This window comes from Pinus tabuliformis, chromosome 5_1 (assembly GCF_031772625.1).
Source record: "Pinus tabuliformis cultivar Carrire ecotype Pingquan chromosome 5_1, CPIR1, whole genome shotgun sequence".
Lineage (NCBI taxonomy): Eukaryota > Viridiplantae > Streptophyta > Pinopsida > Pinales > Pinaceae > Pinus > Pinus tabuliformis.
This window is the reverse complement of record NC_142305.1, coordinates 929,462,073-929,489,581: the sequence shown is the minus strand read 5'-3', so window position 1 is coordinate 929,489,581 and position 27,509 is coordinate 929,462,073. Positions and strand designations below refer to the sequence as shown.

Genomic DNA, 27,509 nt, shown 5'->3' with positions numbered 1-27,509 from the left:
ACTTAAGTGTTTCATCAATAGGGCTGCAAAAACATCGAACTTTTATTTTTCAATTTTATATTTGGTTTGGTTATTACAAGTTACAACTGTTAAATGCTAAATATTTCTTTCATAGAACCTTTCAAATTGCCTCTCTCTCTCTCTCTCTCTCTCTATATATATATATATATATATATATTTGATGATTGCTTTTTTGCTACAAAAGGATACTCAAAGTTGCGGTAGCCAAGCAACAAATATACTTATTTGCATTGTTACCATGAAGCACTTTCTACACTAGAGTGATAACTATTTTGCATTTCTCTTTTTCACAAAGAAGACATTTATGTGGCTGCAAAAACTCTCTGATGATTGTATGGTTGTATGAAAATTGTCTAGTCAATGCCAAAATTGTGATCTGAAACTAAAAATTTATCCCTATACTACAATACATATTAAATCCACTAGATTCATGTGAGAATCTCTCCACATATTTGTCATTAAAAAAGTCTGGAATCTGCATGAGTTTCAACTTATTTTTGTTCATATTTGTTACATTTCTTTTCATTGTTTTTTAATATAAATCTAAAATTTTAAATGTAATATATATTTATTAAAAAATGAGGGTTAACATTCTGATAAGCCTAACATTCTTATTAAATAACCCAAAAGTAAAATACTTATTTGTATGAAAACATGCACATTGCATACTCAGGTATCAAGTTTTATTTGTATTTGAATTTTTTCACTATTTTATCATTTATTTAAATTTTAATCCTAATATGTAGACACATTTGTCATGGCACCTCCAAAGTCAACAGCAGAAGGATGGAAATATGTGGATAAATTGGATGGGCCTCATGGGAGGCATTTCAAATGCAAGCTATGTAATAATGAGTTTGTTGGATCTTTAACTAGAGTGATGGACCACTTACTTTCTGTCACTAATGGCAAAATAGGTGGTGTTGATGGTTGCAAGAAGGTGTCTATAGAGCTCAAGGAGATATTTCAAAAAGATTATGAAAAAGGCCAAGCAAGTGAATGAAAACAAAAAACAACGTGTTCAAATAGAAATTGCAATGAATTACAACTCACTTTCTTCAAGCATGGTTGGTGTTGGGAGTTCATTTCAGCCAAAGATCAATAAATCAAGTGGGACAACTACATTAAATTCTCCTTGGAAGCCCATGCAGAAACAAGAAGTTGACGATGCTATAGATGATATGTTCTTTGAATCTGCAATTCCATTTAATGTGGCAAGAAGCCCTTACTTCATCAATGCATGTAAGATGATAACATATTTTGGCAAAGGATATGTCCCTCCTGGTTCTAAGAATTTAAGGACCACTCTTTTAAAGAGGTCAAAAGAAAGTGTTACAAACAGACTGCAGAAGATCAAAGACTCTTAGAAGGAAACAGAGTGCACAATTCTATCAGATGGTTGGTCAGATATGATTCATAGACGTCTAATTAATGTGTTGGTTTATTACCCTAAAGGGGTACTTTTTTTAAGGTAGTTGATGCATCAGGGCATAAGAAGACCTCTGAATACATTTTTAAGATTTTAGAAGAAACTATTCTTGAGGTTGGAGAAGAAAATGTGGTCCAGGTTATAACTGATAGTGCTTCAAATTGTGTAGGAGCAGGAAAGTTGATCATGGATAAATACAGAAAAATATATTGGACACCTTGTGCTGCTCATTGCCTTGACTTATTGTTGTTTGACTTGGCAAAGTTTCCATGGATTAATGAGACGGTTCAGAAGGGGAAACAAATTTTTCACTTCATATTTAACCATCAACTCACATTGAGCTTGTACAGGAGTAAAGCATCTAAAGAGTTGCTCAGGCCTTGTGACACCAGGGTTGCCACATATTACATTACTATCAAAAGACTAGTTGAAGAAAAAGGAAGTATAAGAAGTGTTTTTTTGAGCAATGAGTGGGAAAGGATCTTCTTTCAAAGGAAAGGAATTGGAACAGGTGATTTAAGGGAATGCTCAAAAGGTCTTAAAAGCATGTGAGCCAATTGTTGATATGCTTCACATGGTTGATAGTGATACCCCTTCCATGGGTTTTATTTATGAGGGCATGGCTCGTGCTAAAGAAGCCATTGCAAAATATTTTAATAATGAGGAAATGAGTACATTGCAATATTGGAGGTGATTGATGAAAGATGGAAGATGTTGCATAGCCCTTTACATGCAGCAGCTTGTTATTTAGATCCTAAACTCTTTGGGATAGAAAGAGCAAATGATGCAGAAGTCATGAATGGTCTTTATGATGCAGTTAAACGGTGGGTTCATGATCTAGAAGAATTAGAGAGCAAATACGGGCATACAGGTTGGAAGAGGGAATATTTGCAAGGACTAATGCAGTACAAGATAGGCCCAATATTCCTCCAGGGAGATGATGGCAGTTTTATGGATTAGAGACCCCTGAATTGCAACATTTTTCAATTCGTATTTTGAGCCAAGGATCAAGTGCCTCTCCTTGTGAAAGGAACAAGAGTAGCTTTTACCATATTCAGTCCAAGAAAAGAAACAAATTATTGTCTACAAGGTTGGAAGACCTTGTTTATGTTCACAATAATTTGAAGTTGGCCTTGAGTAGTGTGGCCAAAGATACATCTAGTTCCTCTCATCCATGGTTTGATCCAGTGCCAGAAGAAGATGATATTAACATTGATGGTGACTCACTAGATGAGCCAAATGATGGAATTCCATGTTTTGATGATCACCATTCTAGTGCCTTTACTAGGTCATCTGTTCATGATGATTTAGAGATTTTTTATGTTACAAGTAGGCCATAAGTATAGATTATCTATGCTTTTTAATTTCCTAGAACAATTTTATGGATTATAACTAGTTGACATTATGACCTGCTTTTTTTAAAATTTTGAAATTTGAAGATGTTCTACATGAGTTCTCAATATAGTTATATTGTAATGTGTATGTTTAAACTTTAATTATGTGATTTTTTCGGAGATTACAAGTATTTGACATTATAGACATTCTTTTAAATTTTAAAGATTGAAAATTATGCTACTTCTTTTGGCATTTGCAAACTACTATTGTGATGTTTACATTTAACTAATGCCATTGATAATTAGATGTTATTATGATTAAATTATACAAGTATGTTTATTAATCAGAATTTTTACTCGTGTTTATTGATTGATTTTGATTTATTTTTTTTATCATATATATATTGAAAAATATGTATAGTTGAATTTAATGTCGAACCTAATCATTATTGAACTTGAACCCGAATTGTGTGAGATAGAAAATAGCAATACCAAATATGTATATGTTCAACAGAGTTCTTAGAGTATACTACCAAAGATGCATTCATGGTAACCACATCAACATGTAATTTAAAGTGTCTTTCTTCACAGTTGTAACATCTATAACCTTTCCCGAGGAATTGCTATCCTCCATTTCAAGATGGTACATGTCATACCTTCCATACGTCACAATTTTCACAAGTATGGAGTCTAGGACAATTCCTCCACTCTTCCACTTTAGCTGGATAGCATGATTCAGTGCATGGTTGATTTGGAAAATTGGAGCAGTATAACATAATGAAGCCAATTTCCCTTTGGAGAGACCATTTGTTTCCAGTTGTTCACTCTTGCAAATGCATGTAACAATGTCCAACTCATCAAATATCTAAGCCTTCAACCTAGCATAGTATGATTCAAAGAGACCACATGTTTCCTGACTTGTTAGTCTAAAAGCTAATCCAAGACAATGTACTGTGGAGTAGAAGTGAAGGCATCTAAATACCGAAACAAAGTCACTGCATGATGACTCAAGGTCTGAAGATTTTGTGATGATCGAGGTATCAAGGGACCATAGTACTAAATCAAATTCGAGCTTTTGATTTAAGTTTATATGTGATCCAAGATGGTCATTTGAATATTGTGATGTGATGACATAATCTAATCCAAGAAGTCTGAGTCTTCTTCTTTTGTGGTATTTCTTCTAGCTGAATTTTTGAGTATGATTAAATCCAAAGCAATATCTTGTTATCAAAAGAAAGCAAAGATCCTTGTCACCTTCTATGATCCGAAGAAGGACGAAATTTTGGGATATTAGACTGTGGATTATCTGAAATCAATGATTGCGAAGTCTTGTAATATTTTCGGACCTAAGGCATCTATCTCCTGTGGAAATTTGCGAGCTCTGAGGCACAAAATTCTTGTGAATTAATGTGAGGTCTAAATCATTAATCCTTGTAGAATATTGAGTCTGTGACACATCCTATGCTATCTGAATTTTCTTTATAGGTCTAAGATTATACGAAGACCTAGTTGCAAACCTTACATACATTTTGAAGGATCAACTTGGGTTGTTATCTACACATGGCATATTATCTAATAATCCCTTTTCAACTGGATTAGATTTAACACTGAGTGGGCCTATCGTATTTCATGTGAAGTATGCACGTCTAACTAATCAATTTTGTTTGATCTATACCTCTGTTTTGATCGTATACAAGTCAAGTATGGGAAAAGAATCCTATGTGCGAGCTTATCTGAAATTTATTGTATGACACCCAAATGACATTACATAACTATGATTAAAAGGAAGGTGTTTGTGCTCTCTAAGACCCTCAGAAGCTACCAACTGTGAAGGGTAATTGTCTTTTATATGGAAGTCGAAGTCTATAACTTCTGTGATGCAAGGATCACTATGATCCCTCTAATGTTAAGCATACAATCTTTGTGATACGAAGTGACCTATCTCTGTGACATTTGCCATCTCTGGAACATCGGAGCTACTGCTATTGAAGATAGAGGCAATGTGACATATATATAAAGCGTAGTATTGTAAAAAGGATGACGTTAGGAAACCAAGAAAGCTAATCTTCACCGCAAGAAGACGAAATTATGCTTTTGGTTTGATCTATGCTTTTAATGATTACAGTTCTCCCACCATAATTGATTGAATGGAATGATCACTTGCCATAAATGTTGCAACTGTAGAAGAAGCTCTTGAAAGAGAAGTCATGGGAAGATATGAATATTGGATTATAGGCCCTAGTTGTAAATGGAGAAAGGAATTGCTAAAGCAATTTCAAAAGGTAAACTCTACCTCTGCTAGATAGAATTGACTACAGACATTAATCATGTGAAAATACTATGACATATAATAATGGATCTATGATACATGTATACATCTAGTTTTGCACATTCCTTAAACTTGAATATCAAAGACATATTGTTGTGAAAGTCATGTCGAAGTGTTGTACAACTTGTTGACCCTGCCGCCTACACCTACCTACAAGTCAGTGAGAAAAGCCTTCAACCCCACAAGGTGTGGTTGGTGGCAGGGGACTCAGAGAAGGGGTTGTCACACTAATCCCGACACTCTCTATTTGAGCTATCTCCTAGGTTAGCTAAGGGGGGTGGTCCCTAATGAAAAGTTAATTTTAAAAGGATGTGAGTTTCTAGGAGAATTGTTGAAGTTAAATAGATTATCTCTTTAAGATTTATAAGCAAAAAATTGATATGAGCAATAACCATCATAAGATAAGCATCAAATACATAAACAACTAGTGCCTTCCAAGTATTTGCTCTTTAAGAAATGAAATTGTATTTTGCCTAAAATGAAGTGAAATGCTTTCAAATGGAAAGCCAAAATAACATGAAAAGTGAAACACTAAATTGTTAGCACAAGATATTATAAATGCTTTGAAGATGAATAAGTCTACAAATCAAAGCATGGAAACTATCTTACTTAAAATGATACAAAAATAACTCAAATGTTAGACCAAGATGACAACAAAGTATGTTACAAAAATAATCTACAAGAGGCTAGGCCAAAGAGTATGAGCAAGCTCTCCTCTTTGACTAGCCATGACTTAGCTCTTTGAAATAGCCAAATATTGATAAATGAAGTACAATACGTAAAAAATAATTTTTTCCAAGTTTGATATTTTGATGCAAGAAATAAAAGCTTTAAGAAACTTGAAAGAATCCCTGCAAGACACAAATAAGATATAGATGAGACTTTGGAATTCAAAACATGCAGGTTCTCCTTGAATATTTTTCAAGAATGGGTTGATTCCTTCGAGAATTTCCCCTCACGCTTGAAAAGCTTGACCAAATAATGATTCATCTACAAAACTTCACCACAAATCATTAAATCGACATGAAATTAAATAAGTGCAGTGGAAAGAATTCCTAGAGATACATCTATTATCCACTAGAAGATTTATTTTCCTAAAGCAAATAATTAATTCTTATGCTAATATGAGATAGTTGCATACTAACATAACTTGAAACAAGCATGAAAGAAATAATGACATGAGGAAATAAATAGAAGCATAACAACAAGTCAAGAATTTACCACACATGCAAGGAGAAAGACACCATCGCGTTTTACCCCAAAGACTGTTGTATTATATTGCAAGTAGTGAATATAATCCTGCAGAGTCTCCTCAAGCACAATAGCTCGTATTACATGATACAATATGAGAGCTCGTGGCTCTATTATATAGAGAGTTGGGAGCAAATCCCAATGAAGAATGACAATGACAAATGGCATTAGAGCCAATCCCAATGTGGAAGTGATTAAACAAGTGGCATGAGGTGACAATCCCAAAGAGAAATTCGAATTTGTCGAATGGAGCTCCAATGCCAAATGTAAAAATCGAATTTTGGAAAATGGACATCATTTTCTTCTTCCCTTATGTGCCAAATTCGAATTTTATGATAGAATGACAAGTGTATATGGGTGGTAACCCATGTAGGGACAATTTCCCACAAAGATCTCCACCAAATATTCTCCCAATTTCCCTCCCAAATGTGCATTAACTTCACAAATTCGAATTTCCAAGCAGCTTTCTCCTTTAATGCCAGAAATTCGATTTTATTTGAGCACATGTCCTTTCCTTGTTTTTAGGAGTCCACATCACCTTGGGACTTCACTTTAACTCCCCCATAATTTTCCACCTCATTTCCACAACATTTAACATGTGTGGATATTTATTTTTCTCCATCCATTTAATTTTTGGCTTAATTAATTGCCAGATTTTCCTCTAAACTTAGGAAAAATGGGTTTTGAGGGTTCAAAACACATTTTTAACCCCTCAAAGTGTGTCATAGTAGAAAGTTGAGGATGAGAGGTCTAATTTTGATTTCTCGTACCCCATACAACTTCTCTAGACTACACTTATTACAATTTAAACACAATTTTATTTGCGACTTTTGACCTGCACGAAATCTAAAAAAATAAAAAAATGACTATCTAGACCTAACCAGATTCCACGAAATTTTTTGTGTGATCTAGTGTGGTAATATACATTGACTCTAGACACTAAGATGTGTCATGGGCTCAACCTTCAAACCGTCACTCCGGCTTTGGTGTAAAACGTGAGTAAAAAAACTCAGAAAATTATTAGCCTCTGAAAAAGAAGGGATAATTAACCAAATAAAAAAACACTCCAAGGTGTATTCGTTTGTTGATCGAGTCCCAACATCCTAGGGCTGTTACAGACTCAAAACTCATCATTACTATTTTCACTTATTACAATTCCCCATAGGGTGTGGAATCTAGGTACAAGAAAGATGATGAGAAGATAGAAGTAGAGTTAAAAAAGTTTGTTGACTGATGATATCTGATGGTACAAGTGTTCTCTGGATCATCCTTGGGCATGGAGTCTTCATATAATCATCAGGTGCCACTCCAGTGGTCAACACCCTTGAAAGATGATATTGTAATAATATGGATCTGCAAAACCCTAGTTACTGTTTGATCATGAAAATCACTAGGATGTTGTAATCCTTTGTTTAAACCTGAAAGGTCATTGGGGCTTGGTACCCTTTCAAGTCAATAAGGTTTAGAAATGAATGCCCTGTGCCTGTGGATTGATTAAACAAAAGAACCCTAGAAAGATCTGGCATCTTGATGTTGAGGCTGATTTGCAAGTTGGATTCTAAAAGAACTCAAGACCAAGTGGGAGTTGTCTTCATCTTAAAAGATAAGTATCTTGTATTTATTTTGTTGTTTTTAATTAATACTAACATTGGATTGTCTATGATTTATAAAACCCTGGGTTAGGTTTGGAGAGGAAAAATCTAAGACTAATGGACCTAACCCTATTCCATTGTTGATAATAACATGGATAATATGATCTTCATAATGATTTTGTCCTTCTTGTTGATGTTGATGTATACTTCTTGATGATATGTGTTCCTTGTTGACAATAATATGACTTCTTGATGATGAGGACTCAGTGTTATTGTTGATGTGGACTTCTTAATGATGAATGAAGCGTACTCCATGACGATAGTCATTTGATGGATCTTTTGATGACTTGGACAAGTTCAACTCCTTGACGATATGTACAAGATTGGCCCCCTAATAATGTTGATGAAGTTGTCTCCTTGATGGTGATATAGATTCCTTATTGACATGAACAAGATTGGATTAATTGATGATGTGCTTTGACTCCTTGTAGACATAGATTCCTTCGACGATGATGATGTGGAGTTGTTTGATGATGAATCTTGGATGACTTGAACAAAATTATCTTCTTGATGATATGGAGTGTTCCCCTGATGATTGGCCTCCATGGTCTTGTTGATGTGGACAAGGTTGATTGGTTGCAAGAAGGTTAAGATTAAGGAGTTGACACACTCTCAAGAGATAAGTACTTTATTATTTGTTTATGTAATTGTTTCATTATGAGTCCCTTGTCTTTGTATATCTTGTTTGGACGCATCTGTTCTTCCATGGCCTCCTACTGAGGATTGCAAGTACCTATTGAAGATTGCCAAGGTGTGGAAACCATTGAAAATGGATGGAAGAACGAAGTGACAAGATGACTCATGATTGGATGAGTTGTGGATTCAAAGGGAGCAAACAAAATCAACCTGATTGAAGCATGTTTTGACCCTTGACGTTCAATATGAAGATGGCTTGAAGTCCCAAAGGAAGATGTTGATATATTCAAGATGAGTTCGTGAACTCCTCTGCCTTGTGTTGATGATATGTTTCTGACAAAGAGTGAGAACCTCTTTAGTGTAAGAGGGAGTTGATCGAAAGTATTGCATGAGCCTGATAAAATACTTGTTGAAAATGGGGCATGATGAACTATGATTCCATGGATACTTGTGTAAGAAGTTGCAAGACTTCGCTACCAATTTGTTGATTTGGCTCGTTAAGCTAAGAAAGAGCATTGATAGGTTGTTGATGTTTGCTTCTATACAAAGCTTTGGTTAAAGCTGGATGTTGAAACAAGTGTTGAAATCCACCATGGCTACATTTTTGCTTTGAGCAAGTTGATGATTATGTAAGAAGCCTGGAATGGCTGAGGATCCCTTTAAGACGAAGCATTGGTTTGATAGCATCGTCGGGTTATTGTAAGACCTATGTGGTCGGGGAATTTGGTTCTGAAATTTGTAGTCATAAGGTACAAATTTCATCTCTCCCTGAAAGGAGATTGATGGTGTACTATTTTCATCTCTCCTGAGAGGAGATTGATGGTATATTGTTTTCATCTCTCCCTGAGAGGAGATTGATGGTGTATTGTTTTCATCTCTCACTGAGAGGAGATTGATGGTGTATTGTTTTCATCTCTCCATTTTTTAGGAGATTGGTGGTATTTTCATCTCTCATGTTGTGAGACTTGTGGTATGGTTAGGGAGATGGTGTGATCCCTTCCTTGGATGTTTTGTGAGACCTATGATTTGGTCAGGAAGGATGAGTCATCTCTGTGAGAGATTGGACTGTGTTATGGCCTCATGAACAATGTTGTTTGATTTGATGCTATTAACTTTCCTTATGTTAAGACTAATGATCTCTCCCTTAGGTTGTGGACCAGGAGACTTATGGATTGGTCGGGGAGATTGATCTTGAGAGAGAGAATGAAAAGTACCTCCCTGGCTAAGAGGGACTGTTGAAAAATATGGTACCCATGGTCGGTATTTTCATTATGTCGAAATTGGAAATTTAAAATATTTATGCCTCCTAAAAGATTACAAGTTGGCTCCACTAAAAGTCAAGTTGTTCGGGCCCTTTAGAGGCACCCATTCAACCCCCTATGATGACTATATATATGTGTCAATTGCTCCTCATTTGGGAAAATTCGTTTTTTGGATAAAGATATATTTTTCTGCAAGCTGGAAGAGAAAATAGGAGGATGAAATCTGTGGAGAGTATGGAGGCTTGTTTCTTGATATTGTTTTGGTCAATTATCATGATTATAATTCTATTTTTGGATACTTTGTTGGACATTGGATTCTCTCACAAGGAAAGTAGTTTTGGGTTTTCCCCTTTCTGGGTTTTGCCCTGGCCTCAAGCCTAATTCTTTTGCGTCTCTTGTTCATTGTCTCTCTGTGGATTTTATTGCTCATTTTATGTTTAAATAGTTGTAATTTTCCTGTGTAACTGCTTGATGATGCTATGAATAATGGATAAATATTGTCAAATTAATCATTAGAAGTAGTTACTTGTTGAAGAAAATATTGTTCTAGTTGTGCCCTAGAAAATCAACAATTAGTACATGTTTTTGTAATATTTTTAAGCCATGTTCGATGAGCATGCCATAGACATAGTGCAAGATCCTTTGCATGGAGTCTGTCACGAAGCGCCTTGGTCCACTTACGAAAATCATCACTTGCAAAACTTAATGTAACAACGCACGCTACGAGGAGAGCATGGTAATTTGAATCAAAGACGAGAAGAGTGTACAAAGGATACTTGAGCTTGTTAATTCCATATGTTGTGTCGACTGCTACAAGACTATTGTTACCAAAGTGAACCATTTTTTGCAATTGTCATTATGTTTGAATCCCCATAATGAAGGAACTTGTATCAAAGGAATCCTAATCAGTGTGGAAAAAGTCTGCAAAAAATCGCGATTTAATCCTAAAAATGCAATTTTTTAAACTAAATGATTTAATCCCCCGACTTTTTGGCGACTTTTTCAGAAAGGAAAAAATCGCGATTTAATCGTTATACTCTATTTAATCGGGAGTTGACCTCCCTCCCAAGTCACGGATAAAGAGGCCGCAAAGGCGAAAATGATATAACTTTTTGTTGTTTAATCTTAAGGCAGAGAGTGGAAGGTTTCAAACATAGCCCTAGAAATTTGATGATAACGTTGTGCTGTGCAATTTGTTTTATTTTTGAATCTTAATTTCGAGCATTATTGTTGGTTGGTGTTACTAAGAAAATTAATTGCTTAGTTGCTATATTCTGTTGAATGTTAAAACATATACGGCTATTACTAGTTTTCTCTTGCTAGATGTTATGTCTACAAAACAATAGGGATCTATATGAGATGTGCAAAAAAAATACAGAGAAGAGACATTAGCCAAAGGCTAAGTTGTCAGAAGGCTGCTATAAGAAACTGAGAAGACTATGAAAAAGAAGTGCATACCTACCACGACGAGCATGATTGTGAGACATAAGAGCAAGAGGACAAGGAGTATCCAGACTAGCAAGCAAGGAAGTGTAAATAGCTGAAGAACATTCCCAAGAATCAACATTGTTATGATCATATTTTTTGTGGATAATGTTGAAAAACATTGGTGATAAAATGCACTTAGAATGCAGACTACAAGAGTGTAACATGCTTTTAGTGATCGAATTCACATGTAAAGAATGACATTGTAGTAAAACACTGAAAACACCTCTAAACTAGGACTTCGACTCTAGATGTTAAAAAAAATAAAAAATAAATGAATAGTTTTGTGTTTTTTTTAATTTTGGCGACTTTTTGCCAACTTTTTCAAAAAACTCCCGACTTTAACGAGTTTTTCAACTTTTGGACCCTTGCCGAATTAATCCCGACTTCGACTTTTTCCACATTGATCCTAATACAACAGCACATTCTTCTGATGTCTCTCAACCCAGATTCGAACACCAGATAGATCATTACGGTCCAATTCATATGCGTACCACTTAATAACCACCTGTAATTAGTGTACATATTTGGAAGCATGGTCACCACCTCTACCAGAACGACCAAATGTCTTTGCATCTTCAATATATTTCTATAATATATTTTTCTCAGAAATTCCCAAATATATGATTGACATGGCTTATTGGCGAAGCTCATCTGAGACATAGGAATGCATCATGGCTCGAGGCCAAAGAGCATTTCTATCAAGGGGTCCATGGCAAATTGTACCTGTATTATCTACATGTCGTCTTTGGTTGTATACAATGACAGTAATATGTGGTCGAACAATTAAGCATTTAATGATGAAATGGCACATGCAGCCTCGCATTGCTTGTGGCCATACAAACCTTTGCCTCCCTCTCATTCTAAACTTTTTGTTGGGCAGGGTAATTCCACTCTCCCCATAATTATCCAGACCAAATGCACACCAATACAGCCTGAATTCAGTATATTTAGCAGGTTGTCATGTTTTTGTGCTACTTAATCTCTTTTCCTTCCACTTTCAATACAAAATCACGTAGAGCATTCAACATTATTAGATTCCCCTTTTAAAAAATCCTCAACCTTAGCCTAAGGTATAAGAGCAATCTCGTCAACTGTATGATGGTATCCTTCAAACTTGTACCAAATAAGACGAAGAGAACTCTTTGCCTGGAGGTTCTTGCACAGGAAGCTTAAGAATATCAACCTTATGACCAAGTTTAATGCCTATCTCCTGGGCAGCTCGAGCAACTATACTCATTGTTGCAATCCATCGTGGTTGTGTGCACCCCTTCTTTAAGGAGTGAGCATTTTTTCCCCGACTATCCTCCCCGATCTCAAATACAGTTCTCCCATTATGTGGATCATTCGGATCCCCAACAAAACTTAAATGGTGAGCCACAGATCTCCGACCTCTACCGCCATCACGCATACTTTTGATGTGTTCAAGATGCAAATCCACAGCTTCATCATCAAAATTATCAAGAACAATAGCAACTCCACTGATGCAATGTGCATTTCCTAAGTCATAGTTCTCACACCCTTGGAATGGATGAAGTTGAAAAGGTTATGATACTCATTATGTTGAATGTTAAGGAACTTTGACAAGAGCCAAGTATTCAAGCAACAATGGTTGATCAACTTGACAGTTATAAGCAATTTGTGATAAGAGTTGCATGTAACAGAACTGCGACAGCCTAATACATGTGTTGCATTAGGAAACTGGAAAAATGCTCCCATATTGTGTTGTTTTGGAGGGTGATTTGTTGCAAGCAATAATAATGGAATAGTCCTGACGTGCGTCTACCACAATAGGAAGGAATTTCAGAGAATCATTCCATAACCCAAGCTCAGAGAACGGTGATCAAGACATGAGACATGACAATTTTGTGCAACCAAGTTTTGTGACAGGAAAGGAACCTCATTTGATTGGATTGTTACACTAGGCACTAGAACAGGTATCATTGTTGTTGGGCGTGGTCCATTTACACCAACAAGCTAGGAAGGTGCCTTCGTGGGGGCATCTAAGCGCAGAAGAATCATCTAATCAACCTTCATAACAAAGATTGAAAAACCAACCATATCAAGAGAATTCATAAAGGAGCTCATATAGACTCGTTCCACAACAAGACCTTGATCTAGTTATAGTTGAGCAACAACCTTCCTAGATGTCGTCATCAATACCATGAATGGTGTAGCACACAATCCATTCACTGTTAATGCAACCTGATTTCCACATTTAGTTGGAATATTGTGGTTGATTTACAACCAGCCAATGTCATTGTATCTCATGTTCAACATGTATTCCAAGGTCAAGCTCCATTTTTCTAGGACCTAACCGATCTTATATGACTTGACTTGGTAATGTACATACTAACAAAGCAACACCCATTGTACCAACCATTTCAGTTGCACATCTTGCTTCTGCAGCAACATTAGCTAGACAAAGACCAATTTCACCAGCTGCCCTTGCAACCTTATTAACAAGAATGGTGTTGGCAAGACCTCTATGGTCAGTTATACTCCAAGGAAGAGGAAGAGCACAATCGTATCTCACAATGACCATCTCAACTTTGTATCCTTTAGACTTGGCTTGCTCAACTGACGGACCAAAATTTAAACGATTCCTTGTATAATTCGTCACAATCAAAAGGAAGCCTTGAGATCTAGCTATAGCCTGCATTCTAGCCAAAACATAATTTGCAGGAGGAGAATTGAAGACATATCCACAAATTGTTGACATTAACATCCAAGCACCCACATATTCTGTATGAGTTGGCTCATGTCCACTTCCACCTCCTTATATAATAGCAACTTTCTTGTATGTCCCTAGAGATATATCAGCATGCAATACTACTTTGATCGAAGGAAAGCCATCCAAATATTGCAAATCCAGGAATGTTTAAACCAAACCTTCAATAAACATTGTGACAATGTTTGGTGGTCTTATGCGACCCCCAATAAAATGAGCTATATTTTTATGCCAGATTTTCCTCATATTGAACACCTCTTGAGCAACATCATGACTCCAATAAGTGACATTATACGAGCGAGATGCTATTTTGTTGTCAATTGCCCCAAGTTGCATCAAATTGGTGTATAAGTGCAAAGGTGTTCTATCTACACCTGGCTCCTCTTCCACTCCTATGTCTTTTCCCATTTCGTCCTGGAGGATTTTATCAGTCTTCACCTTCAAGCATTGTTTTCCTTGCATCTGTAACATGGTTTTGTTAAATTGTTGTGCTATCATTTTCAGCTCTGTGATCGTCTGTGTGCCTCATTGTTTTAGGGCCTTCATGATTTCTTGCACTGTCATCACTTTTCTTCTTGTTTGGAATCAACTAACATTTGAAATGCCAGTGCTCCAACCTGATCTATCACTTGTGTCAAGTTCTTTTTTTATTCTTCAAATTTTTTAAGGAATTCTGCGAACAGCTTTTCTTGCTGCAACTAACTCAGAAGCATTTTTCAAATAAACGCTTCAGGCTAGCAGGAAAACCAACTCTAATAACACTGTAATATCCCCTTTGGGATTTATTAAATTATTTTTCCCAAATTTCCTTAAAAAAAAATTATTGAAAGTTTCAAATAATTAAATTGCAAATAAATAGGAAAATCTTCTAGAAATATATCGAGGAACCAATTGCTACAATTTAAAAATAGAATTTAATAATAGATCCCAACCAACTTTATTAAATAAATTATGGAAATTGCATCAGAATTATTTTTCTTAGAACATGGCAAGATACTCAATCTCCTTAATTTATTTGGCTCTTGGAAGTGTAGTCGACCCGCAAGTGAAATTCGACCTTTGCTCTGGATGAAGATCTCAGCCCTCAAAACCCACTCTTTCCCACGTTGATTTGATCCTCCTTATAAATTTGACCTCCTTCAGTGATGTGCTTTGATAGAAATCTGTCCTACGATCTTTCTCTGGTGAGCTCCACTGAAGAACCTAATGCAGTCTTTCCTCTTGACTTAGCTAGGATGGATGTTTCACCGTTGTAACTAATCACCACCACCTAGGGTGGATAGTTTCACCACCGAAACTGGGATTTCCACAAGGTTTTGCCCTCACACAGTAAGCTACAAGATATCCAATCACAATTCACAAATATTCCAATCATGTCTAGAATGAACTCATCTTTCTTTTTATAATTTTTTCCTTCCAAATACCATGGGTCGCTGAAATACCATGGTCAATGTCGTTGCTACAAAACCTAGCAAGCCTTGGAGAGGGGTAGCCTAGAAGGCTATCACTAGACTAAGTGACAACATTGGGGTGATGGCCCACTGTCAACACAACGAAAACCCCCTACTCTTTATGGATTTTTACTAATGGGAGGAGTCTGGGTATAAGGTCACCTATGAGAGATATTCTAAGTATAAAGGTATTAAGATGACCAAGAGGCTTCTAAGGGGAAGGCTTAGCTTAAGAACAAGGCTCCAATCAATGAGTGAAGGTAATTTGTTTCCCTTAGAGAGGTCGAGTTTGTACAACACAAGACCTAGGGCTTGATTGGTAGGTTGAGAGTTGGGATGGCCAAAGGTCAAGGTTAAGAGAAAGGGTTTCCCTGTCATGTCCCTTCCTAAAAGCATTTGTAACAAGCTTGTCTCTACACAATTTTTCTAAGGAAAAGGACCCAAGCAGTTTCGACTTAGGGACTTAGGAGAAAATATGTCATATTAGTTTGCTAGTGGAAGGTGGGGGCCACCCACATGGGAATGCATACTAGGCAATTCGAATTGCTTGGAGGGAATTTGTATAGTTGTTGGAGGGGCCCACATGAGGAGGCAAAGGAAGGCCCATGAAGTCATAAGGAGGAGGAGCCTCTCACTTGGTCATTCATTCACTCTTGCATATCAAATTTTACTTAACTGTTTGCTCGAGTTGCTTAGCCGAGACCACTAGTTGTTCAAATACGAATCTCTCAAGCGGGAGATTCAACCTTACCTTCGGGGAAATACGAGTGCCACCCTAAGAAGGCAGTTCCTTAGCATCTTGAGGAGTCCTGGGAAGTATCTACAGCACATCCATTCAGCCATCACTAGGAAGTGTGTATTTCTGGGCCAGTAGTAGAGAATACGCAGTAGTGGAAAGAGCTTCATTGGGCCAGCCATTAGGCGGAGAAACCAGGGAATTCGAAGGACAACATTGGGTCAGTACTCAGGAGGAGTTTGGGAGCAAGAGAGGACATTAAACAGGTAGTTCGAATTACAGTCTTGGAGGACAACGCAGAGAGCCAGTCTAGGCAACAAGTGGGTCTTGAGGGGAAGAGCTACAATCCCGAATCACAGTTGGGAAGGAAGGGGACTCATAGGGGGGTTCATCTCAATTATTTGGGGCAGTTTCCAGAAGGTTTTACAGCGTCATTTCATTAGGCCGAGTTTTGCAGTTGCAGCTGAGGTTGGGCTCTTTAGGGGTCGAATTTCAGAAGTCTAAACCAGACCAAACCCTTCCTGGGTTTTGGTGGGTTTTGGTGGGTTTTGGCTAAGTAGCAAGGAGCTGAAATCTTATAATTTTCATGGGAAGCAGTGATTCCAGCCCTTAGATTCCAACAGACAGCGCAGTTTCTGGGCAACGCAGATCAGTTTGTGTGCGACAATTGGGCAGCCTTCATATCAGCATTTGCTCACCTGGGTTTTGTCGCGCTTGTCCTTAGAGACAAGCCCAGGTGCACCATTCTATTTTATCATTGTATTTTCTGTTGAAGAATTAATAAAATGGCTCAACAATTCTCTATTTCCAGCATTTTCATGGGTGCTTGATGTGTATTTCGTTTTTCTGATTGCTAGACAATTTGCTTGCTTTGTTTATCACTTAATTTCTTGTTTAGGAACATTACATTCCCATAATGTATTTCAGCAAGGATATGGCACATAAAACCCTCAATAAGCACCCCGAGTTGAAGCTAAAACCAAACTAGGGTTTTACCCTAGGACAAACAACTAGGGAAAGGAAATTTTTGGACAACATTAGAATGAATGCCTACCAAAGTGAGTGATTTTGTGGCAACCACCCTACCCTTGATATTTAGACTTTCCAAGAGCCAAAACTCCTCCTAGATAATTCGCTTTATGCCCTAGTTGGTCGCTTGGCCTTAAGGGGGGCAAATTAAATAAGAGAAAGAGAAGAGAAAAGTTTATGGATAAATTTTGAATTAATTACCAACAAAGGAAGGCCAATGCCTAGTCCTAGGGTTGATGGAGTCTATCGATTCTTAGGCTAAAACTTGCAAAGGAGTAAGGACATTTTGATGCCTTAGCATCAAAACCCTAACTATTAACTTTGTGAGGGATTGAAAATCACTTGAGAGAGCTAATGTAAGATCACCAAGGGGATTGCCATTCACATATCATACTATGAGTAATGCATGCAATAATATAACCTAACTTCCAATAAATTGATATTCAACAAAATTAGGGCACAAAATTTAACCTAGATCACCAATTTATTCCATACATTAGACATGAAATCAGAAATTTTCAATAAAAGAGCACTTACAAGATAATATGCATGAACAATCCAATCATCAATCCAAGATAACTTCTCCAAAAACAAGACAATAGCTCCAAGACAAATTTCACTCCATAGATCACATCTCAAATAGGAAAATAGGCCAAAATACGAGGCGTCGAGTTCACAAGTAATGATGATGAGAGATACAATAGTCCTCTCCTCTATTTATATAAGAAGGAATAGTTCTTCATTAGCCTAAAAGCCCCTGGGAAAGTAAGATCATAATGATGCATTGGGTTACAAGCCAACCCACTAGCTTAGACATCAAACAAATGTTTTTCCCACATGTGTGAGCCACAATGCCTAGAAAAGTTGACTTCATCAATGCATAGACATCCATGTGGCATGCACTGAGGCCCTAAGGTGCTTTGAGTGATGTAGAAGCCTCCTATAATCAAGGTGTGAGGATTGGCCATCCAATGTCTGACAAAATCCCTCTGTGGACATCAAAGTCCAATTTGTGGCACCAAAGGTGGTCTCCATCTGCTCCAAAACTGAGGGCTTTCCAAGTGCTACTAGCCCTCCCATGTCTCATAAGGTGAGACCATCCTCATCTGGGCTCTAGATCAGCTGCCATCTCTCAGAGCGTGCTAAGGTTGGTCCGGGGGCATGTTGGTCCAAGTGCATCATCTCGAGAATCATCAAATATAGTGCAAAGTGGCAAAACGTCCTAGGTGCAAATGGTGTCTAGGGGTAGATGTGATGTGTTGCAACTACTCAAAGACCCAAGGCTCTTAACACTTCACTTGTGGGTGCCAATATATTTTTCAAACAGCTTGGGTTCCTGTGGATAAGGTGCCCAAGGCTTGGGATGCAGAACCACCTAACAATTACAACATAAAGTCTAGTGAAAACAAACTGTCATCAGGTACAATAATCATTTTTTCATCTAAGTGAACCAAGCTTGATCTAAAGGGCTATTTAATACTTCACATAAGGCTTCCCTTCCAAAGTTAGGGCCTTGAAATTGCAATGGTGTCTCCTCCCTAGGTAGGAGTGGATAAAGGACAACCCTATTAAGTGTTTCCAACCCCCAAGGGGAAGTAACATTTCCTCAATCCACCCTTTGATCAATAGGTGTTAGTGAATAATGATGGTATGGAGGGGAGAAGACTTCATGGCCAAGTGCCATGGTCAAAGGGACCAGCATGATGGGGATCGTGATGTGAGGAGGGAGCAATCGTGGATGCATGAGTTACCATATCGGCTTTTGTTTTTTCACCCCTCTTTTGTGTCTTTTACTTTTGTTTGATTTTTCTTTGTATTACTGCTCGCAGCTCAAAGGGTTAGAGCTTGCTTTGTATGATGTATAGCAATTGTATTACCCCTTAATGATGAGGCAACTCATTGCCCATTAGGGTTGGGACATGCAAGGGTTCCTTTTATGATGTATAGGAGCAACATGTGCTTAGGGACAAATACCATGGGTCATTAAAATATCATGGATTTTCTCTTTATAACCTTTTTAATTTAATTATTCGTTTCACTTTTTTATGTTGATTTTCCTCTCCAAGTGAAAATTAACAATTAGATTGATCCTCTGTGAAAGGGACATTACACGAGTAACAATAAAAGTTTGGGTGTATTTATTGTTGAAATTTGGTACCGGAGGACAGGTGGTTCCCTTAGGCTTTGATCTTTGGCCTAGGGAAAAGTGTCCAAAAGAATTTAATTTTTCTCCTAAAGTGACTTTATAATTTTATAAAGTTAAATCTAATTTAAAAGTGACTTTAAGTGATAAAGTTACTAAGTCTAATTTTAAAGTGACTTTTATAAAGTCAATGAAAAATTAGAAAGGAAAAGTGACTTTGGAAATAAATGACTAAATGGGTCTTTATTAAAGTGGGGTGAATTAAAAAATAAAAGGTGAGATTTAAATGAGCATTTAATCTCAGCCATTGATCTAAATCTATTTCAGCCATTGGATTTAGATATCACCCAAAAGTCACTTGGGTCACCCAAAAGTCATTTGGAGTTATATTAAGGGAGGAAAAGGAGGAAAAGATCACATTCGATTCAATTCTTTCATGAGCAGATTGAGAGAAGGAGAGAAAGAGAGCAAGGGAGATTTCTGGGCGGTGTATCAGCAACAGCAGCGGTGTATCAGCAACAGCAGCGGTGTAACAGCTGCGGAGTAACAGCAGGCTGAGTTTCAGCGAGGCTGAGATAAGTTGTAAAAGTTTGTTCGCTGATTTTTTGCTGAACATTTCTCCTACTGTAAAAAGACATTTTCCAGAAATAAAGAAGAGCTCTCAAACTAGTTTTCCCCAAGAGTTGTAGGGGGTTTTTCCAGGGTCACATGACCAAAAATCTCAGTGTTTAAATGTGTTTTAAGGGCTGTTTATTACTGCTGATTTTTATTTCTACAATTTCCAGCATTCTGTAAAATTTCCAGAATTTGTGTTTTCAGCAAATTTATTTTTTTCAGCTTGTTAAATATATGGTTATGGGAAAGGGCATTTAACTATATGGGAGAAATAAGGAGAAACTGAAAACCGGGGTGGGAAATGAGAAATTTCTACATGGTATCAGAGCTTGAGTGCTGAAGGACAGTTTGGGACAGCAAAAGGAAAAATTACAGTTGCTGATTTTTCACTCAGAAAATTCCAGCAAGCTGATTTTTTCATAAACAGCAGTTTTATCTTTACTACAGTAGTGCTATTTTTTCAGTTTTAGGACAGCAGGATGTCATTGGGATTGAGGGTGGAGGATAGGCTGGATGGGCATATAAATTACAGCGTTTGAAATGAGAGAATGCAGAGTATCTTTGAGGGGCAGAAGTCTGGGATATCATAGTGCATACCACACAGAACCTTGTTGTTATGCCTACTGATGCTACTCAGTTGACAGCTTATAATAAAAAGAACAACAAGGGTAAGAGGCTGATTCTAGACGGAATCAAAGACCATTGCATTCCTCATGTGAGATGAAAGAGCAATGCCCATGAGATGTGGACAGCATTGTCCAATCTTTACCAGAGTACCAATGAGAACCGGAAGATGGTCCTGAAGGAGAAGCTGAAGAACATTAAGATGGGTAATGATAGTACAGTTGGATATCTCATAAAGATTACTAATGTGAGAGATGAGTTGGCAGCGATTGGAGAGGCCATTCCACCCACTGAGTTGGTGCAGATTGCAGTGAATGGCCTCCCCCGTTCATGGTTGAACTTTGCTGATGGGGTTTGTGCACGTGAGACCCTTCCCACATGGGAGAGGTTTTGGGATGATTGCATTCAGACAGAGATCAGGAAAGGTCAGCCTGGGGCAGCCAAGCCAGTTGAGCAGGATGAGGATGTAGCACTGGTGGCAGGAGGCAAGAAAGGCAAAGGGAAGAAGCAGGCTTCCACAAGCAGTGGTGGGGGCAAAGGCAAAGGCAAAGGTAAACAGGGGAACTCACAGAAGGACTATTCCAAGGTGAAGTGTTGGAATTGTCAAAAGATGGGACACTATGCAGTTGTGTGTCCAGAAAAGAAGAAGAAGAAGGGGAAGAACCAGGACGTGGAAGCTTCAGCAGAGATTGAGGACTTTGCTGGTCGTTTTGACCGAGAGTTTGCGTTCACTACGTGTGAGTCCTCTAGTGTAGGATCACCTGCCACACAGGTTCAGAGGGAGCATGCTTTTCCCTCAATTAGCGGAGCATCTTCAGGTATCTGGTATGTGGACAGTGGGGCTTCACGTCATATGATAGGAGTCCGTGAGTACTTCTCAGAGCTTTGAGAGAGTGGCACTGATATTGAGGTAGTACTCGGCGATGATAGAGTTGTTAGAGCAGTCGGGGTGGGGACAGTGACATTTCAGAGGGAGTCCAAACCTCCCTTGAAGGTGTCAGAGGTTCTTTATGTGCCAGGGATGAGGAAGAACCTCATATCCGTCTCAGCTTTGGAGGACAGAGGATATGAGGTACTGTTCAGGGGAGGACAGGTGTTGATGTATCCCAGGGGCACTCCAGTTGATTCAGCTAGAGTGATAGGTGTACGCCATGCAAAGGTGTACAAGTTTGCATTCCAACCCCTTTTGGCATTGAGCAGTAGTATCGACAGCAGAGCTAGCAGTCCTGAGTTGTGTGAGATTTGGCACCGCAGGATGGGACATATGTATCATGGAGTCTTGAGGACATTGCGGGAGATCACTACAGGTGTGCCAGATTTCAGTACTGATCACTTTGATACTTGCAGAGGTTGTGCGATGGGCAAATTTGCCAAATCCCCTTTTCCCAGCAGTGACAGCAGAGCGACGGGGATACTTGATTTGATTCATTCCGATGTGAGCGGTCGGATGTCTCATGTTTCCTTGAGTGGATATGAGTACTATGTTTTATTCATTGATGATCACTCCAGGAGGACCTGGATTTATTTTTTGAAGACCAAGAGTGAGGTCTTCAAGCGGTTTCAGGAGTTCAGAGCTCTTGTGGAGACTCAGACAGGTCGAAAGATCAAGTCCCTGAGGTCGGACAATGGAGGAGAGTACACCCTTGGAGAGTTTGTTGACTATTGTGCGGAGGCAGACATTAGGAGGGAGTTCACTGTTCCTTACAACCCCCAGCAGAGTGGGGTTGCGGAGAGGAAGAACAGATCCATCATAGGGGCTGCCAAAGCCATGTTACATGATCAGGGGTTGCCATTGTTCTTGTGGGCAGAGGCCTGCAACACAGCTGTTTACTTGCAGAACAGGAGTCCGCATCGTGCCTTGGGGCACATGACTCCGGAGGAGGCTTTCTCTAGGAAGAAGCCTGATATTGGTCATCTTCATATCTTTGGATGCATTACATACTCCTATATACCCAAGGAGAAGAGGACCAAACTAAAGCCCACCGCAAAGAAGGGTATTTTTGTGGGCTACAGTGAGACCTCAAAGGCCTTTCGGATTTACATTCCTGCACAGAGGAGAGTTGTTGTCAGACGGGATGTGAAGTTCGAGGAGGACAGGGCCTTTAGGAGGTCACGGGAGTTAGAGTATCTGGATCAGCCAGACCCTCAGCGGCAGTTGAGTCAGTCGCAGGGATCCAGTGGGCAGGGATCAGGAGGATCCGGAGGTACATCTATGAGGATGTCAGGTCCGTCAGTGAGCAGTGGCTCGCCGAGCCAGAGGGGTGGTGCTCCGGGCAACATGCAGAGCAGTTCACTAGGGAGTCCATTGATGGACAGTTCACACAGTACCTCAGCTTCTACAGGTTCAGGTGCAGGCAGGAGGACAGCAGACAGACAGTCAGGAGTTCAGTCTACTGATGATGATGAGGAGGAGGAGTTTCATTCTCCGGTGGGAGAAGTGCGCTCAGGGAAGAGGAAGCCCAAGTGGCTTCAGGACACCTTGAGAGATGCCACATCTGTTGCTAAGCCGAAGAGGCCGGTCAGAGAGAGTAGACCACCTGAGAGGTTTTGTAGCTATATGGCAATGGTTACCAGCATCCTTGACTCTGAGCCTTCTAGCTATGAGGAGGCAGGTAGCCAGCAGGTCTGGAGAGAGGCCATGCAGGAGGAGTATTCTTCTATCATGAAGAATGATGTTTGGGAGGCGGTGCCGAGGCCTGAGGGCAAATCCGTGGTTACTTCCAGATGGCTTTACAAGGTAAAGCATGCTGCAGATGGCAGCATTGAGAAATTCAAAGCGAGGTTTGTGGCTAGAGGGTTCTCCCAAGTAGAGGGAGTTGATTATGAGGAGACCTTCGCTCCCGTGGCTCGATATACTTCGATCCGCTCCATTATATCGATAGCAGCAGAGATGGGTTGGAAGATCCACCAAATGGATGTGAAGACCGCATTTCTCAATGGCTTCATACAGGAGGAGGTGTACATTGAGCAGCCACAGGGCTTTGAGGTGCATGGGAAGGAGTCCCATGTGTGCAGACTGAAGAAGGCCCTTTATGGCCTGAAGCAAGCTCCCAGAGCTTGGTACTCCAGGATAGATACATATTTGCAGGGGATGGGTTTCACAAAGAGTGAGGCAGATCCGAACCTTTACTTTATTGTGATTGGTGAGGAGCCTCTCATTCTGGTGCTGTATGTGGATGACTTGATCATTACAGGTGCAGAAAGACTCATAGAGCACTGCAAGAAAGATCTTGCGACGGAGTTTGAGATGAAGGACATCGGCTTGATGCATTACTTTTTGGGTTTGGAGGTGTGGCAGGAGGAGGGGCATTTCTTTCTGGGGCAGGGGAAGTATATTGTGGACATCCTTAGCAGATTCCACATGGAGGATTGTAGACCCATGTCAACACCGATGATCACCAACTGGAAGAAGCTTCATGCTTCGGATTCTGAGTTGGTGGATCCCACATTGTACAGGTAGCTGATTGGTTCCTTGATGTATTTGGTCAACACTAGACCAGATATCCGTTTTGCAGTCAACACGATGAGTCAGTTTATGTGTGAGCCTAGGAAGGTTCACTGGGTGGCTGCAAAACACATTTTGCGGTACTTACAGGGGACAGTGGATTATGGTCTGGACTACAGGCAGGGAGATGGAGTGAGATTGGCAGGATACACTGATTCTGATTGGGCAGGTAGTGCTTCTAATAGGAAGAGCACTTCAGGGTGCTGTTTTGGGTTGGGTTCAGTAGTAGTGTCATGGTTCAGCCGGAAGCAGCAGTCAATAGTACTGAGTTTAGCGGAAGCAGAGTATATGGCAGCCAGTCTAGCGAGTTGTGAGGCTATCTGGCTTCGCAAGATGTTGTTTGGCTTATTTGGTCAGCCGTTGAGACCTTCAGTGATTTACTGTGATAATCAGAGTTGCATTAAACTCACGAAGAATCCAGTATTTCATGACAGGTCAAAGCATATCGAGATCAGATATCATTTCATCAGAGACTATGTTCAGAAGGGAGCTGTGAAGCTTGAGTATATTTCCACTGATGAGCAGGTTGCAGATATTCTTACCAAAGCCTTACCACGGGGCAAGCATGTCTACTTTAGAGACAAGATGGGTGTGGTGAGGAACACCTTCCTCAGTAAGAGGGAGTGTTGAAATTTGGTACCGGAGGACAGGTGGTTCCCTTAGGCTTTGATCTTTGGCCTAGGGAAAAGTGTCCAAAAGAATTTAATTTTTCTCCTAAAGCGACTTTATAATTTTATAAAGTTAAATCTAATTTAAAAGTGACTTTAAGTGATAAAGTTACTAAGTCTAATTTTAAAGTGACTTTTATAAAGTCAATGAAAAATTAGAAAGGAAAAGTGACTTTGGAAATAAATGACTAAGTGGGTCTTTATTAAAGTGGGGTGAATTAAAAAATAAAAAGTGAGATTTAAATGAGCATTTAATCTCAGTCATTGATCTAAATCTATTTCAGCCATTGGATTTAGAGATCACCCAAAAGTCACTTGGGTCACCCAAAAGTCATTTGGAGTTATATTAAGGGAGGAAAAGGAGGAAAAGATCACATTTGATTCAATTCTTTCATGAGCAGATTGAGAGAAGGAGAGAAAGAGAGCAAGGGAGATTTCTGGGCGATGTATCAGCAACAGCAGCGGTGTAACAGCTGCGGAGTAACAGCAGGCTGAGTTTCAGCAAGGCTGAGATAAGTTGTAAAAATTCGTTTGATGATTTTTTGCTGAACATTTCTCCTACTGTAAAAAGAAATTTTCCAGAAATAAAGAAGAGCTCTCAAATTGGTTTTCCCCAAGAGTTGTAGGAGGTTTTTCCAGGGTCACATTGACCAAAAATCTCAGTGTTTAAATATGTTTTAATGGTTGTTTATTACTGCTGATTTTTATTTCTGCAATTTCCAGCATTCTGTAAAATTTCCAGAATTTGTGTTTTCAGCAAATTTATTTTTTTTCAGCTTGTTAAATATATGGTTATGGGAAAGGGCATTTAACTATATGGGAGAAATAAGGAGAAACTGAAAACCAGGGTGGGAAATGAGAAATTTCTACATTTATAAGTTCTTTAGGCCCAGCTAAGTGCCCATGAAGGGTGTGGGAACCAGAAGAAATCTAAAATCCCTTAATCTACAGAAAATGAAGACAAATTAACCCATCATTCTTATTATCTTGCAAGATATAAATGTGTTATCTTAAAAACTGTATATGTATGTGTCTGTCATGTTTCCCTCAATATACTCTTTTTTTTTTCTTTCTTCAGGGGGGGGAGGGGCACGTGCAGGGTGGGGTGGGTGGGAGGTGGAGTAGTCTCTAGCCATTTCCATTTCTAAAACCTTTGTGTTTCCAAGTTTCGTGCAACTTTGCTTTCAACTGATCCCTGAACAGGTCGACAATGCCACCCAAGCCTTTTACTACTATGTTGGTTCCTCAACCTTTAGGCTGAAAACCAAGAACACCCTCTAACGCTTTGCAAAGGCTTGTTTTGTATGTTGTGAATTTTGATGAATGAAATAATAATTTTTTTTTGAATCTAGGATAATCGGAACTGGTGAGAGTTATCCTGAACAGACCCAGGATCAAATCTAACTGGTTGCCACTATAAACCTAGGCTACGTGCAACAACCTGCAAGCCGCACAATAGCAGGAAACTTATGCCTCAACAAGAGCTGAGACGTCCTCTATGGGGTCACCTACTCTTCTAGCTAAGACACAACAGGTCAAATATATAGTCAATGAGATTTGAACCCTCATCTCTTGGGTATCACCCAACGAAACTCATTGCTAAACCCCATATCACTGTATAATGAAATAATATTACTAGCCTAAATAACATCTTTATAGGAACCTAAGTCACAGGACACGTCCTCAAAGGTCTCATGTCCCATATTTAACGTGTCAGACACGAAAAACGCCCTAAAACGTGTTGAAAACATTTTTGCATGTGTCTTGGAAAACATAAAACGTACTGTCGTTTTCTTCGTGTCCTAGTAATGGAAAACAAGTTTTTTGATTCTAAAAAGCGTTGCCCTAACGTTTTTTCTCCAATTGAATACGTACACCATGAAATCAATAGCTTTAAAGCCCATGTAATTATTTTTTCGGGGTTCTTTTGCTATTTTCCTCCAATGTCGTCGCTCTCCGTCGTTGTACAATCACTGTGTGGCGCTGTTTGGTCGCTGGAAAGTGTGGCAACTTGGCAACGTGTGTGAGGTTCAGGTAAGTCGTAGACCATATGGCATAGACGCAGTTAAAACTTAAGCGGCAAGCCTGTTAAAAATGCGTTTGATTCGTAACAATGACTAGCTGAGGACCCGAGGCTATAATAAAATAAGATGTCCATTGTCACTGTTCTCTACACCCAGGATTTTCCCTCTTCTTTCGTATCTAGCAAACCAGTTCTAGTTAAATAATATATATACAGTTGAGGGAAACTGTATATCTGGTTCTGCCAGAAAATGTGGCTTCCCAAAGTGTTCTCCACAAGGCAGGCTTTGCCCGAGAAGGTGTCCTCATAAATTATGTAAACATAAACATCCAAGATTGCATACTATATGGCTACGTATCACCTGCCTGATTACTACGCTATTTCTCTCTCTATTTAAAATACCTTAACTATTATGGTGTCTTAATACCATTCTGTGTGCAGCTTACGCTGTCGAATTCCGGGGCTGGTATACAAATATAAATAAGTCTACTCAGACACATTGTCATGTAATCAAATGTTACAATAATATAATAATGATTATGTGAGACGATTTTCAACCCACTAGGTTTTCATTCGAGCTATTAA

At 38.9% G+C, this 27,509-nt stretch overlaps 1 protein-coding gene and 1 pseudogene across 1 annotated transcript in view; one reads left to right on the top strand and one right to left on the bottom strand.

The window, feature by feature from the left end:
* LOC149167831 (prolyl oligopeptidase family protein) overlaps positions 1-27,509 on the top strand; it is a 247,323-nt gene that overhangs the window by 208,899 nt on the left and 10,915 nt on the right. The gene's annotated exons all lie outside the window — the stretch shown is intronic.
* On the bottom strand, positions 13,377-14,538 carry LOC149167832 (putative 3,4-dihydroxy-2-butanone kinase pseudogene; annotated as a pseudogene).